Here is a 17032-nt window from a genome sequence, read left to right on the forward strand (position 1 = left end):
AAAACAGTCATAAAGCAGTGCAGGAGAGATTATTGACAGCACGATGCAATTGTTTCTCTTCACACATACAATTTAAGCACATAATGTGTATTTGTTGTTTTATTATAAAACCTAAGGATAGAATGAATCTGCAGTTTAAGATAGACTTGTAGTATAAATCATTTAAATGTGCTTTTGTGGTTTGGCCACATGATCAATTTTAATATCTGTTTTCTTGAAACTTTCTCAAGCCAAACTGTATTTATTTACATGTGTTTACTGCATTTATATAAACACACTGTCAGTCTAATTAATTGATTGCATATTGTATGATGATTACAAAGCAATCTACATTTAATAAAATAGGTTCATGGTTTCTAGTAGAGGTGCACCGATTGACCGGCAAGAGATCGGAATCGGCCGGTTTTTCGTATGATCGGCCCGACCGGTGACCGGCCGGTCAGTCTCACGTCTCGCCGATTCCAATTCGATCTTTTGTTTCCCGTTATGCGGGCAAGAACGTCATAGCCGTCAGTACACTTAAAGCCGCAAGTAAACATGTAAACGTGCGCGCGCACAGCCTGTCTTTCACGGCTCGTTTATACTCGCATGTGGGTCCACCGGTCCAGCGAGTCTCTGCTGACTGACGCGCATCTCTCATATCCGCTGACTGCACGCGCGTGCACACGCATCATGTACTGTACAGACAAAAAGGTGCACTGTAGTTCATCTCTTGCTACTCCGTCTACATGGGGTATGTATGCCAACAGTGATGCTATTAGCACCATGCTAACCTCTGACACATGCTAAACTCATGTTGAAGTCGTTCACTCTGTGTAAAACAAACGTAAATTCCATTCAACCTGATTCCTTGTCTTACGTTAAAACTGTGTTCAGTTCACCTAGGTAAAATGACATTCAACACGACTTTTTAAAAAAATCCAAAATATAAAAAAATGAATAAATCAACCAATATATGTGATATATATCTGACTGAGTTCTTTACTAACACAAGAAACTGCAAATACATATACTGTACATCTTTAGAGTAGAATTCACTCATAAGATTTTTAACTTTTTTATTGAAGTTGCAGTAAAAATCAACCCACTTCTTTTAATCCTACAGACACAAGATAAAGACAATTTATTTTACATTTCAGAAAAAATGAAATAAAGCAATGTTAGTTTCATAAAAGGAAACAGACGAGAATAAAGTTGAAGTATTTTATTGTTATCTTAGACTTTTGTGAGATAAGTACAAAAATTAAAAAAGTAAATTAAGTGACATGTTTAGTTATATTTTATTATTTGTACTTCTTTTCAGTCACAGAGTTATTCAATTTAAGAGTTGTTTGGGAAAGAGAAGATTCTGTAATTTAATGCAGCTTGGAGAACTGCATTTAGGGAAATTGTAATGTTCAATTATTTATTCAATGAAAATAAAAAAATGTGTATTGAAGAAAAGTTAATATGGTTTTATATACAGTATACTGTCAATTATAGTTTGTGGATAGAAAATCGGAATCGGCAGGTTTCACTTGTAATAAAATCGGAAATCGGAATCGGCAAAGAAAACTGCAATCGGTGCATCTCTAGTTTCTAGTTGTGGTTTGTGGCCTGGATGAGCGTGGGATTTCCCGGCCTGAATTTGTGTCCCAGTCCGGCCCTGCCGTACACCGTTGCTACATTAATGTAAACAATAAACATCAGACATGCTTCTCTGTATGCAGGGATTTTCCTGCATAGAGAAATGGCGGCGGACGCCTCAGTCAAATGTCGTGCCGTCTCAGACTTTCGCCAAAACTATGTCGGGTGTCTTCACAAGAAATGCTGCGTGCATTTAACAGACAGTCATTTGTAACTGCAGTTGCAGCATTACGCCACAATAGAGGCGCTGTTTCGTTATCAGCACACTGAGGCGCTAAAAAGAGTTGCAGAACAAGAATGTTTAATCTCTTGAAATTTCTTAAATTAACATGACGTACATCACTGTAATGTCTTTAGCTGTGCAGATGGATCGTTGAATCAGCGTATACTGTACACAGCGAGTTCGCCAGTATGAACTCACATTGCGTTCAGAACGACTCGCACACGAATGACTCATTTGAACCGATTCATTTAAACTATTGAACTTTTCAATCACTAGCGAATATAAGAGATCATTGAATCATTTAAAGTGAACCACAGAGAATGCAAGATGTGAATGAGCTTTGCTCATTTTAGTCATTTAGTAAGACTTAGGTTAATTCAGTTGGCTATAGTGGGCTGAAAAGTTAGTTGAAAATGATAAATAGCTTTATTTTTTTATTTAAAAAATCTTTCTGTTTGGTTGAATAAAAGTAATGTTTTATATAACTTAATAATTGTCATTTTCATCTAATTTTATTAGAACTTTTAATGTCAAAGTCACTTTGGTTAATCCACTTACAGTTACGGTAGGCCTATGTGTGTGTGTGTACAAGATCAGGATGGCACCACCTCCGCCTCATTTTGAGCCAGGAAAAACCCTGTGTATGTAAATACAAATATCACACCACCAGACTAATTTTGTTGTTTTAAATTAACATTGACCCACTGCAATGCCTGTTGGAAGTTTAACTATTTTTAACATAACACACCTTTTAAAAATGCATCTCTCAAGGCATGAAAAAACTCATATGTGCTGTGAAAGCTAAGACATCTGATGCATGTTTACATACAGGTATAGGGCATGAATCAAAGAAACAACACCAGCAAGACAACAGAAACAAGCCCTCTGTTACCAGTGTCAATCAAACAAGTGAGACAAAAATGTAACTAACAAACTAAATTAAGTTTAATCTAACCTCAGAATCTTAAATAAAAATACAAAAAAGTGATTCAATGCATTCGCACTGAATTCCACACTGAAGTCCACCCCTGTGCTACTGGAAAGAGCGAAAATTTCAGCATTTGTTGTGCGCCCAATATTAGCATCATCTGAAAGAAAACAGCATCTGGCGCAGCATCACAGCTCACTGCTCACCCTCTCAAATGATTTAATTACAAGCCTGCAGTTGAGTATGTATTTTAAGCCGTCATTATCTACAGGAGAACACGTGGTTGGAGAATTGTAAATGTGACAGGTTTATACCACATAAAAAGCTTAATGACGCCATGCGGCAGACCATTGCGAGCCAGCCAGAGGGCATTTATCAACTTTCCGGATTCGGCAGGAAGATGTATTAAAGAATCAGGTATTCCCACTTTCTTATCTGACTGCGCCGTCAGTTTACATGTTTTATTCAGGTCTGGATATAGCTAAAAATCTAACAAGAATCCTCAGAGGATCGAATTAGGCCAGTTCTTGTAGTTGTGCACTGCCTCTTTAAAGTCCTTTCAACCTTCAACAAAAATGAAACTTTCACTCCCAAATTTTTTTTTACATATAGAAGGGACTTTATTAAGGTAATTCGGACGGGGCAGATTCATTAAAGAAGAAACCCGTCAATACATGCTTTCATGTACAGACAGGAAATCTATGGGTAAACACAAGGTGCTTTAACTGTACCCCGAATCATTGCCAATCACTCCATATCTACAAAACCTCGGTGGATGAAATGATCACAGCGAGGCAGCGTGTAAATTTGACAGCTAAAAAATCCTAACAATCCAATTTTGCAAAGTTGCTTTCCGTATACTACAACTTTTATGACTTTCACATAATCCAACTTGTCAGGTAGCCTACATTTCTTCTGTATATTGTGCAAGGACATGCCAATCAATTGTAACTTGCTCCTGGCGTCCCCCATTGCATTCTCAACATATTCCTTGTGAAATAAAGCAAAACAGTAGCTGCTGATCAGGTGGTGGCATTTCATAATTAAAAATCACTGCAGTGATTCTCTTTAGAGAACCCCCGAGGCTTACTGGATTATTTACTCTGCAATGACAAAATGCATGATGGTAACTTCCTACGAACAATGTACCACGTCTGGCCTGGAGACAGCGGTAAAGGTGAACAGTCAAACTCAATTTCTTATACATGAAAGCATGAGAGCAGGTAGGCATGAGAGCATAGCATCCGTGAGATGAGCCACTGGACAAAGTGCATGAGAAAACAGAGGCTATGGGATAAACAAAGCCAAAACTAGATTCAATCACAAATTATCTGTTTCTTTTAAAGAGCATCTTGGGTACTATAAACGAAATTTGCGGTCATTACATACAGAGAAACACGTTTCTAAATGCTACGAATACACCAAATAACTATTTAACGCCCGTCCCGGTACTCTTAAATAAGCAACCAAAGCTTTTTAATTAAAGCTTTTGGTTTTTAGCAAAACTTTCCATGGCACGATAATGCTAGCAAGCCGAGTCATTTATTTCCAATGTGCCTTGGGACCCAATTAGAAAATAATATTAATAATCCACATTCCACTTGCGCTCTTTGCTTTGCTAAAAAAATGATATGCTTTTCATCGCTGTGCACATAACCTTCTCATGGGCCGTCAACTTTTATGGATTAATCCAAGAATGCGGAAAATAAAACTGTCATAATCAGCTTTTCTAATTCCTACATGAATGTTCTCGGTGGCAACCCATGAACCAGTCCGTGGGGATTCTATGGACTATTGAGCGTGTTAATATAAAACAGGATTTAAACGCTTACGCCTGGCTGTTTTTGGGTGAGGATCACAGATTAAAGGCAAAAATCCTGATGTCTTTTCGGAAGACACGTTTAATATGAAGGCTGACAATAGTATTTGCTCTGATGGAGAAATAAGAGCCCTAAATAAGATTTCTTTCCTGAAAAACCCTGCATCTAATCTATTAGCACTTGCAATTCAATTTCAAAATCGAACAAATGGGATAAATCAAAGGGAATGTCTTACGGCTGCAAGGGTTATGCAGTCAAAATGATGGATTGGGGTCTCATTATTCAAGATTTGTTATTCAATAAATCATTGATGTGTTCTATGAATAACCGGACTGATGGCCCACGAGTGAGAGACGGCTCAGCCGGGATGCTGACACAGCACATTGGACCGTACTTGTGCGCACATATACATACACATTCGCGCACAGCCAGACCCCATAGCCGTGATTTATTGCCACACGCTGGCTTGTAGTAATACAGTGCATAACCTTCACGACTGTCTAAATAAGAGATGCCTCTCGATCTATATCCTACAGACAGTGTACGCAATGACCATCCACTGTGGTTTCTATAAGACAAAAGGATCCACCTGTCATAATTAAAGGAACAGTTCACCCAAAAATGAAAATTCTGTCTTCATTCACTCACCCTCAAGTTCTTCCAAATCTGTACAAATTTCTTTGTTCTGATAAACACAGAGAAAGTGATTTGGAAGAATGCTTGTAACCAAACAGTTCTGGGGAACTTTTGACTACCATTGTCATTTTTTTCTACTATGGTAGTCAATGGTGGCCAAGAACCGTCAAAATGGCAAAACAAAAATCAAAATGGCAGCAGCCTTTAAATTAAAGGCAGTTTGGTCTCTCAACAAACATTTATGCAATTTCATCTCCGTTGATGTTACCAGGTGCACTTTCTTCGCTCAAAAACATTAAGAGCATATAAAGGTGAATTAATGTCATCGCAAATTTTTCTGTCATCAACAACAAAGCCGCATGTGGATCCATTTAGTATTATGAGCATTGCCTTAGAAACGCATTATTTCTGAGTCAGGGGACGTGTGGAGCTCGGCGCAGAATCTCTGAGCTGTCATCTCATAATTACGGTAATTCCGACACGACGTGAGCGTGGTATCCGACTGTCCGAAATATGCGCTTGCAAGACTAGTCTATAATCTACAACTACATCCATCGCATATTTATTTATTGAATATATTATAATTTGAAAACACCTTCAGCAACCAATAAAAATTGAATAGTCGCATCTCTACTTAACATATAACTTCCATAGAATTCCACAAAATGTGATAAAAGTGAAAGGGGACTCAAGTTAGAACTACTTTTACATGCTCCACATTATAACGTCCAAATATTCAGTAAGTATTCAAGTTAAGCAAAGGTAAGGCTACCATTTAAGGTTACTGTTTAAATCTCTACTCGAATGTAACATTATAAATGCATGAAAATCTCCGTACTGAAGCTCAAGGTTTGAGATGTAATATGTAAGTCAGATGGGTCAGCATCAGTCGGGTCATTAAAGTGAGTCGGTGTACTGCTGCAGAGACATGCCAGTGTTGACTAGCATTTGACTGAGACATCTCTCATTCCACTCTCAATTGTTCTGCCTTCAGGCTGACTGATGCTTCACCGTGAAAGTCGGGGCGTCTCCCTAGCAACGGAGAAGTTACAACAGCTCTTGTCAGGAAGTATTTCGATCACTTCTGGCTCCCCAGTGAGGGCTGATGTTGCCTCAGCCTCACCTAGTATGAGGCCCCAGACAGGCCCCCTGCACAAGGGCTAAACCTGGGCACAGAGACACACAGTCTTCAGAGATTTACACCACCCCCGCATCACCCTGGAGCATCATACACTGTCTGAGAGAGACTGATAGATTGCAAAGTGAGAAGAAAAGAGAGAGAGAGACACACAGAAAGAGATTGAAAAAGAGAAGCAAGAGCACAGAAACAAGTCATCTCAATCTGCTCACTAGTTTTAAAACTGGCCAGCATCAGTCTAAGATTGTCTCGAAAAGCAGGAAATGAGCGCATATTTATAATAAAAGTTTCCTTTAACAGCTATAATAAAAGACAATGACAACTGATAACACAAAATACACAAACGATATTATATAATCCCTCATGATGTGTAATACACAATGTTGCTAAAACACACAAAAAACTATTTTTTTAAAGCAAAACTTCGTCATCACTCATAGTTTCCCAATATTCAGCAAACTGGGATGCTTTGCTACAGTCTTAATTCATGTTGACGATCTACTGACTCCCGTCAAAGGCAACCAGGGTGTGGAATGACACGCAGCCAGAGAAACAGTGAGTTGAATGAACATGGCTGATTACCTGAGAAAGCAATCCGTCACGATGGACTGGAGAGTAGATCACTCAATCTGCTCTGTGAGAGCTCAACGGGGGATCAAGAACCAGCCCCGCAGTGCTGAACTGCCCATCTCTCCCCCATCAATCAACCCAACTCCACTAGGAGTAACAACCAGCCAACAAAACCAGCCCCGGCGACACACAGAGCAATTACAGTTTACACAGTGACACGGTGCTGGGGCCCATATGAAACTCACCAACAGTGATGGGCCATCAGCAACTGGGTATTGGAACGATTTGGAGCGATTTGGAGTATGTATTTGCCATCATTACGTTGGTATTATATCGGCCATCAGCTACCCTGCTCTAGACTTCAATATTAGACAAAAACACATAGCACTCACTATTTAATAGGCCTGGCACTATATATTGTGCAATTCTTATGCTCAGTTTCCCAATGAATTACTGTTAAATGCCGCCACATCCGAAAGACAGAGGGCGCTCTCGCGCAGAAACTCCAAATATGGGCTACAGAAGAAGTATCATTTACACACGTAGTTCCAGGAAATGCAAATGGACATATTCTATCGCTGTTCTTCAAACCTTTTCAGGTATTTTCATGATAATGAATTATATTTATAATGATGATGTTTGATGAGCGTTGCTTTTTCAAATGCACTTTATAAACGACTCAATTTCGTAGTGATTTTCGATCGAACAACACTTTCTACTGATCAAAGAGCCGTAGTTCACTGAAGAGCTGTGCATAAAACACAGAATCGAAGTCTTTGCGATTTTAGAATCGCCCCAGACATGTTTAATTAGTGTGAATCGTGATATATCGCCCCAGCCGCCCCAAAATTTTATATTTCTGTTTACATAATTTAAGGTCAAACACAATGGCAGTAAATGAGTAATAGAACAAATCCAATAGTTCAGAATATTCAAAAGCTGGTCTCTGTATGGAGCATAAATGCAGGGTCGCAATAAAACCAAGTCGTCAAATGTTATAGGTGTTGGGTAAAAATACTGCAGAGTATTGCAGAAATTCTCATGATGACCTGTACGGATGCCAAAACCGATGGCTTATAACATGCTGCTACTTGCTTGGTATTAAATCAACAGGTTCAAGTTCTTTTAATGCTAAAAACCATTAGACGAACACACATTTATTTACTCTTCTCTCTGCTAAAGAAATGATGAATTAATGCCATCACTCAATGTGTAAGGCTGAATTCAATGGCTATGAACTTAACACACAGCTGAATAAGTTGTGAATTGCACAGGTCAATGCTGAGTTAATTCAGAAAAGACATTTTGCATGATAGAAAATGCTAAAAGTGTGTTGGATATTGCACCACTCATTTTTATAATGCTAGGTGCTTAGATGTCTGTCACTAGCTTTATCTTTACGGTTGTAATTCTTTAAAGGGAAATGAGTAATTTGGGTGAGAGAAATAAGGACAGTTTAAAAAGGTTTTCAGGGCTGTACGTTAACTTTTTTTGCACATAGCACCGTTCCTACAGAAGTTTAAAGTTTTGTAGCACAGGACAAATAGTGTGGTTCATCACACAAATAGGCAGGTAACTGACAAAGGACATTAATGTTACATACAGATGGATCAATTAGGGCCAAATAATTTTTGGTTTTTCCCAAATTAGTTTTTTCCTTTTTAATTGTTCAGAGTTCTGTATTTTCAATGTTTTGCTATACAATAGTAAATACATCCGTCCATAAAAAACTGTAGTATACTATAATTATTGGGTACTATAGTATTTAGTATTTTTTAACCTTACTATAGTAAATATTAAAGTATACTATAGTGTTTATTACAGTTTATAAATTTACTACAATTAAATGATATTTTTAATCTGATTCAAATTAAGCAGATTTTTATTCTGGCATGTCGTCGCAAAGACGCTTCAGTGTGTGTTTGAGGCAGCTTCACTCAAACAGTCGTTGCGGTCCAAATGGGATATATCGCTCTCCGAGGGGTTCTTCTGCAAGGGGACACCACACAAAACATCGATCCAAATAAAGAGAAAATGACGTTTTTATTTCTCGTTTTTCCAAGTGAATATTAGGTTTTTCCCTCTAGTTTACACATTAAGAGCTTTACTCTTCGAAGGGAGTAGGGCATAGGGACGATCGCTTTACTCTTCAAAGGGAGTAGGGCATAGGGATGATCACTTCTGAATGGAACGCAGGGTTTGAAACGTGCGTAAAATAAAGTTAGAACAACTCTGTGGATGAAGTTCATGTGTTCATGTCCTCGTATAGTAAGATACAGACAAATCTACTAGTGTCACGCCTGTAACATGTTAAACTCATTCACTCAAAGACATGCAGATCAAGCAGGGGACATATTTAAATAGTAGAACTCTGCTTACGTGATTCCTTCCATGTTTTCCCACATCGCGCAGATCATAGAGCTCTAGATAAATGGACTATATTGCAGCCGGGAAAACAAGTTTTAATCGCAAAAACTAAATATAAACGAAAATAAATAGTGGTGCGCCATTAGTTTACCTCACACACGAACAAGCACAATGACAAACGCACTTCACACAAACAGCGGCTTCATCTAATGCTCGTTCAAATCTTTATCGCACGCGTGCAACACTATTAAATTTATTCTTAGCGCGGACCGATTTTTTCGTAGCACTTGCGACATATAAGTCGCATTGTACAGCCCTGCCCATAGGCCAAGTTGAGAGACAGAATATTAACACAGAAAAAAATGACGCACTTCACCTTTAAGGAATCATACAGAAGTCAATGGCTTTGGGCCATACATGTATAGGTTTGATTATGTGGTTATTTCACTGCACCTGCGTAATTGCGAACATTTTAGCCTGTGGTAATGATGCTAAATATTAAATGAGGATCTGGGTTGTATTTTTTCCAGACCTACTTCACTAGTCCAACTTAATCCATCTCGTAATGCACGGGGGAAATTTTCGAGTAATATGCTGTAAATATGTATAAGAGCATTACGGGAGCCCATGTTCCCTATGAGCTGGGTCCGAGCGGTGGCAGGAAGAGTCGCTAACCATTTCCTGCTCTCATTAATACAAACTGAAAATGAAAAATTCCTCTGAGTGCTAACCCTCCTCTCCGGCTCCATTTGGAGAGCGGCGGGGTCACTTTACAGGAGAGATAGCTTTGGGAAAAGATGCTCAGGGGTTAAAATGGAAACCCATTCGCTATAATGTTACGGATCCTTCATTTCGACGCTATCTGATGGAGGCCTCCGACTCGCTCGCCTTCCTCCTCAGCCGCTCTATGGAAACACGCCGCTGCTTCTGCCCACATCCCCTTGCGTCCTCGACAGATAAATGCAGGGGAGAGAGACTCAATGAGCCTCTCGAAATTATCCTTCATCCACGCCAGCAAACCAATTACCATGACTACGATAACCCCGTTCTCCAAGAGGGGAGTCTAGCGGGGCGGACGCTGGGCCTTTAAGAGGACGAAACAAACCAATTAAAAGTCAGTCATAGTTACTTTTTCCACCTCCATGCCATCTACACCCCCCGCCACTACCCTCAATGCACTTCCATAGCCCCCCCAGACTCTTACTTCGCCTACCTTTCCACCCCCATAAAAAGGCATTAGCAGCAGTCACACGCGCTGCGCCTGGTGTGAAAGTGACATTTTTCTAACTGCACTTCATTTACATTTTCCTACAGTATCTTTAACTGATAAATGTCATTTCACTTCCTCCTGGCTATAACTCACGCTGTTCGCCGATGAGCAGCTCTTGTTGTGGTGCCAAACTTCTGCTGTAAGCTTGCAGCTTTGATTTATTCCTCCTGCCTTGCTCTGACAAACTTCCTGATTTATGCTTTGTTTGGGAAGCGTTTCGATTTCTACCAGCGTAGCGAAGTGAGCCCGTGCTGCATAAAGGTAAGGATTCACGCTAAGGTGGGAACGTAGTAAATTGGAATCTCGCCGTTAGTCTTTGAGAATGCACGGTTAAAGAAATGTATTTGATTAAATTATGATTTTGGAACAGGGCAAATGGAGCCATTCAATAAACCGTGCCGTAAAAGATGTCCTCCATGGCGGACGTGTCATCCCGGAGCAGGAACCAAACAAATAGGTACATGCAGTAAATCTTGTTCCTGGTTTGCTTTAGCTTCCAGATTTTATATCAAGAACTGAACAACACAGTACCCAAATTGTGCGTGACAAGAATGAAATGAAAATTCTGTCATCATTTAATCACCCTCTTGTCATTTCAAACCTGTATGACTTTCTTTTTCCTGCAGAACTCAAAAGAAGATCATTTGAAGAACGTTAGTAACCAAACAGTGTCGGTACCCATTTGCTTCTATTGTACGATCTCAAAACCAATGCAAGTGAATGGGTACCGCCGTTGTTCGGTCACTAACATTCTTCAAAATATCTTCTTTTGTGTTCTGCAGAACAAAGAAAGCCAGTAGGGAAATTATTAATTTTTGGGTGAACTATTAATTTATTATTATTATTATTACCACAAACTACACAAAGACAGAAATATACAAAATGACTAACATGATATAGGCTGAATTCTGTAAATACATAAACAACAGCATAAGTGTGATTTACCAGCCTAACATAAACAAACACCAGGCCAAATATTATATGAGGCTGATGATGTGCGAAATACCAGATGTTGGCATCTCTTATATTGTGGATGAATTTACATCATCAACAACACAAACATATTGGAAACATTTATCCTCTTTTTAAATGCTGATAATCAATTTTGTTTAAAATATCCAATCACCTGATTTTCTATACCATACTTCATATTTTGCATTTAGCATTGTTGTTCCCTGTTGTCCACCCACTCAGAACCAGCATGCAACCCATTTAAATGGTCAGTTTGTACCCACTGCCCTCTACCTCTTTACAGTCATTTCTTTAACAACACATTTCACAAAACCAATAGAAGCTTGAGTGTAAAAAAAAATCACCAGTACATTATCATATATTTATGCTTTGCGTCATTTTATCATGTGATAAAAATGCCTTCAGCTATTTACACAAAGCATCTGAGTGCAGTCTCTCAGAGACTATTCCATCCATTTCTCTAACTGCGGCACTTTCTCAAGGTTAAACGGGCCTAAGACTAACAGAAGGCTATGGGACCTTTGCCAGCGCTGGAGATAAATAACTCCAGTAGATATGTAACTCATTCATCTTGACCGCGTTTCACCGTAGTCTGTTTGTGTAGCTCTGTTGTGCTGATCTGCTTTGACTGGCAGGCCTCCAAACTTCCCAGGTTAAAGGAATCAGTGCCGAGCAATGAAAAAAGCCTGCTGCTGTTTCTACCCCCGTCTCTATAAACAGTTACGGCACTTGGCTCATCATTCCAGTTCTTTGTTTGCCTGAAGTGTATGACGCTTCACTCAGATATAACATAGACCTTGCAGGAGATTCCATAGGTTTCCAAACAGGGGGATGTGTACAAACATTTGGTATTAATAAACCTAAAAGCAGATATTAATTTAATGTTTGTGACAGCTCCAAAAAGGATTTAATGTAAAGCAAAATGACTAATGCTGTGAAAGCCATTAAAGGTCCAATGTGTTTTTTTTGAGGATCTATTGACAGAAATGCAATATAATATACATAACTATGTCTTCAGAAGACCATACATTAGGAAGCTTTTATGTTTTTTTACCTTAGAATGAGCTATTTCTATCTACATACACCCCGGGTCCCCTTACATGGAATTCACCATGTTGTTTCTATAGTAGCCCTAAACGAACAAACTGCTCTACAGAGCACGTTTCGTAAATACGTTATCTCCTTCAGCAAAGAAGCGAAAACATGACAACAACTTAAATTTCATACAATGGATCTTTAAAAAAAATATTTAAAATATTAAGAATTTCAAGCATCATAAACCCAGGAAAGAGACTAAAATATATAAAAAACTAAAAATAAATGGCATTAAGTTACTTTTAATAGAACAGAAACTAAATAATCTGTATATTTTGTGTAGAGTATTTATAATAATGATGAAAATAAGCTAAGAGGAAGACTGGTTTGGTGTTAATGAAGGGGTTCTTCAGCCTTACTAATAGTGCTGTGGGTGCAAAGGTCTGGGAAACACTGTCCAAGCACACAGCTCAACCCACCCCATGACAAATGAAGATATGAACCCAAGGTCACAGAGAAAGGTTGCAAGTGTGCAGTTTTCCCATGAAGTTCCTTTAAAGCTTTTCTGCCATCTTTTTTTGATGGTGGTGTTAGAATGTGCAAAATCCAGGTGCTGTGACCAACCATCCCTTAAAAACACAATACAAACTCCTGCTGCTGACATAAGGTTTAGCTGTGTATGTATAGCAGTTTTTAGACAAGAACGTGTCCTTGTGTTGTCCTCTGATGCTAACAAAATCAAAGGGCAAAAAGCCCAGAATATTAGAAAATAGAAAGCAAATCTTTTTCATTCAGCATGGGTAAGCAGGCCTTGTTATAACCAAGATCTTTATACAGGGCTGTACGTTAATTTTCTTTCATGTAGCACTGGTGCTACAGAGGTTTAAAGTGAAGTGAAAGTGACCTATTAGTCAGATATGGTGACCCATACCCGAAATGTGACTTCTGCATTTAACCCATCCAGAGAGAGTAGTGAACACACGCACAGCAAGTGGTGAACACACGTACACCCGGAGCAGTGGTTATAAAAGGTTATAAAACAAGTATAAAACATCTGTTATATTAGAAAAAATATACACACAAAAAATATTTATGTGTAGTTTATCACATAAATAGGCAGGCAACAGACGAAGGACACTAATGTTACAGTTGGGTATAGTTCTCAGTTCTGCGTTTTCCATTCTTTTACTATACAATAATTATATATTTGTCCACATACTGTAGTATACTATTATATTATTTACAATGGTAAACTGCAATAAAATTCCTCCTTTTGCAGAAACAATGGTGTTTTTGTTTTTAAGGTTTTTAACACAAATTAAGGTAGTTTTGGAATCTTTCTGACTCCTCCTCAGATTGCAAAGCTACCAATCTTCAAAGCACTGATAGTGCCTGAAGACATTGTAAAATTGTCCACACAACTCCGGTGGTTCAGTATAAATTAATATAATGTGACGAGGATACTGTTTGTGCGCAAACAAACAAAACTAACGACTATATTCAAAAACTTCCTGATTTGAGTGTTCGTTTCCAGCGCGCGTTCCCGAGAGCCACACGGCAGTGCATCCGGTGTCAACATCGCTCGACGCATGCGTGTTCTGATGTAGAGACTGTGTGGTCAGAACGGGCATGCGTCGAACGATGCATTAATAACAGTGCACCATTGATTTACATCACACAAACAAGCACCGCGGCAAACACACCTCACACAAACAAGCGGCTCTGTCTAAAACATGTGCAAAACTGTATCACACGCGTGCTACACTGGTAAATTTATTCTTAGCACAGACAGATTTTTTCGTAGCATACAGCCCTGTAAGATGAGCTTTACTTCACAATAACATAAGAGAGAAATAATAAAAGCACCTAAGCAAGATCACCATGCCTTCCATTTGCTCCATTTTTATCTAAATGTCCTCTGTGGAATGCAAGAACAACCTCCAGGAGTACAAAAAAACTGACGCCCGCAAGATACAACGTGAGGTGACAGCGCAGGACACACGGAGAGGCAGCGTGTTAAGAGTCTGAACGCATTTGGTGACTGATGTGCTACGCTTTAATTGAGAGTGCTGCATTCACATAATGGCTGGAATAATACCAAGTATTGTCATGTGGAGACACTAAGAATATGACAATAGCAAAACAAGATATGAATTCAGACATCAGCAGAAGCAAACAAAAGGCTGTTGAGAAACAGTAAAGGAACCAAGCAAATTACATCAATACAGGAGATAAGTGGAAAAGCGGTTAAAATGCTAAAAGACCGCAGCTTAGAGAGGAGAAAACACAATCGATTTGTCATGGTTTTAACACGGAGGGAATAAGAAAAGAAGTCGTAATATAACTCCTGAAAAGAATGGCAAATGAAATAGTGTTTTTCGCAATCTCAGAAAACAAAAAATAAAAACCTCATCTGTTCGCATGCATAGAAGGTGGTTTATGATAAATTAGACTTTCTTTACCGCTGAATGTTTCATGTTACACCAAAACAAAAATCCATATCAATAGGAGAAATTCCTTTGTGTGGGGCCACAAAGGAAAAGGCACAATCCATGCAGCGCTTCTGCTACAAAAACAGCCGACAAGAAAAAATGGAAACTCCTTGCCGTGCTTCTGCTGCGGTGACATTCACAGGCACTACGTGTGAAAGACGAGCTCTACAAATCTGTTAGAAGCTTTTGTTACACAAGCCATGCTGCCCCTTCAACCGTTTCTTTTGATTGCAGTCTTGAAAAAAAATAACAAACAGCTTCATATAAACTGTTGAACAGGCACTTAAAAATGATAAACAGATCTGCTTTGTTTCATAAACATTTGACAACCGTCATTAATGTTTCATGAGAATAACCTTCAGGAAACCGAGGACCAGATGTTATCGCTCTGCAGAATTTCACATCTTTATAAATTTTTCAACACGAGGTAGAAAATCATGGGATCTTTTTATAGAATTAAGAGATATGTGAGGCTCCGGGCACACGACGTCAAAATGAAGACAGAGGTTCAAATTAAACGAGGCTCTCGTGAACGTGATTCTCCCCTCCACAAATTCGCACATCAAAACAAAGACGGATCGCTTTTCGACGGCGCTGTCGAATACTCCCAGGCCCGCACTGACACTTCCTGCGAGTTTTTGTGAAACGCGCCCGCTAACGGCATCAACTGCGAATCCTTCCCTGACAATTAAGTGATTTACACATCTCAGGTTACTCTGGTTACAGACGGTTTAAAACCTTAAAGTCAGACAGATGATCAAAATAAGCGCAGCTGCTCTTTTCCTCCCCGGTGGACTTGTGGCGGTGCGATCTTTAGCTATTGCGCTGACACAACGAGACAAGGTTTCTCCTTGATCATCGGTCGGAGAGTTAACACAACCTCTTCTTTAGGAGGATGTCATTTGTATTCGCCGCAACTCGACAACATCAATTACGTTCTCCAATGCTGCAGTGTAGGTTTACCAGGAGCTTTTACGCTCGCAACTTAACTCATTATGGCTGTCAAATGTGGGAGAAGCTTATTAAATTAACAAGCCTTTCCACCCAGCAAAGTGATTTAGCTTGATTTACAGTTTGTCAGTGTTGTAAACAAAAACACAAGCTAGATGGGAGTCAAAGTTTTGCATCGCCTTGAAAATAAGTGATGGAGATTTGTTTAGCCGCACACGTGTATGCTAACTTATCATACCTTAAGAGTCTTTACTAAAAAAAATGGGCTACTGCGATTTCTTCACCGCTGCATAAATTCTTCCGCCCACTACAGAAACAGCCGCCGTAGACAGGATGGACAGGGGCATGCTGGCTCATACGAGACCGAGGCAAGGGCAGAATGGACACCCACAATGTTGTCAGAAGGGTTGCTGATGCCATCTTTCAAAACCGGTCAGCAGCTTCGGCTCTGAACAGAGGTGTTCGGGGAGAGGAACAGAAAGATGACCTCCCACATGATCAATTAGCCCATCTTTTCAGTATCTTCCTGTCTCCCATGACCTTCCTCATCTCTCCGAACCGACTTGTCATATTTAGTCCATTATCGGGTGTGTGCTCTCCGAGTTTAGGCCAGGCTCAGTCTCGCGGCAGGAGAGAAGGCTTGCTGTAAAGTGCTCCGACACACGTAGACAAATTTACAGCTGTGACGCTACGGTTTCTATTAGAGAAGTGAGGTGTCAGATGGTAAAGATATAGCTTCGCAAGCGTTAAGAGGCAGGCAATGATTTTTTATCTTTGGTTGTATTTGTATGCGAGGCTGTTGTGCCAGCAGAAATGCAAAATGACTCCGGCACATTTGATTTACAAATAAATATAAATAATGTCATTTCAAAACGCTTCATCTAATGCACTATGGAAATAAGTGATGAATACTGTATAAAACTGCTGAGGTCAATTTTTAATGGTGCTTGAGGTAAGGCTTTATCTCGATAAAGACTAATGTAGAGACTTTATGACCTCAAGAA

The 17032-nt window shown here is 39.4% G+C and overlaps 1 protein-coding gene and 1 long non-coding RNA gene across 7 annotated transcripts in view; one reads left to right on the forward strand and one right to left on the reverse strand.

Moving 5' to 3' along the window:
- Positions 1–17032, reverse strand: part of cadm1a (cell adhesion molecule 1a) — a 269351-nt gene that overhangs the window by 211958 nt on the left and 40361 nt on the right. The gene's annotated exons all lie outside the window — the stretch shown is intronic.
- The window catches only part of LOC130569804 (uncharacterized), a 55179-nt gene continuing 48813 nt past the window's right edge, over positions 10667–17032 (forward strand). For both annotated transcript variants that reach the window (XR_008964899.1, XR_008964898.1), the window contains exons 1-2: positions 10667–10839; positions 10949–11035. This is a non-coding gene — a long non-coding RNA (uncharacterized LOC130569804). The remainder of the gene's footprint in view (positions 10840–10948; positions 11036–17032) is intronic.

The sequence above is a fragment of the Triplophysa rosa genome, linkage group LG19, assembly GCF_024868665.1.
Source record: "Triplophysa rosa linkage group LG19, Trosa_1v2, whole genome shotgun sequence".
NCBI lineage: Eukaryota > Metazoa > Chordata > Actinopteri > Cypriniformes > Nemacheilidae > Triplophysa > Triplophysa rosa.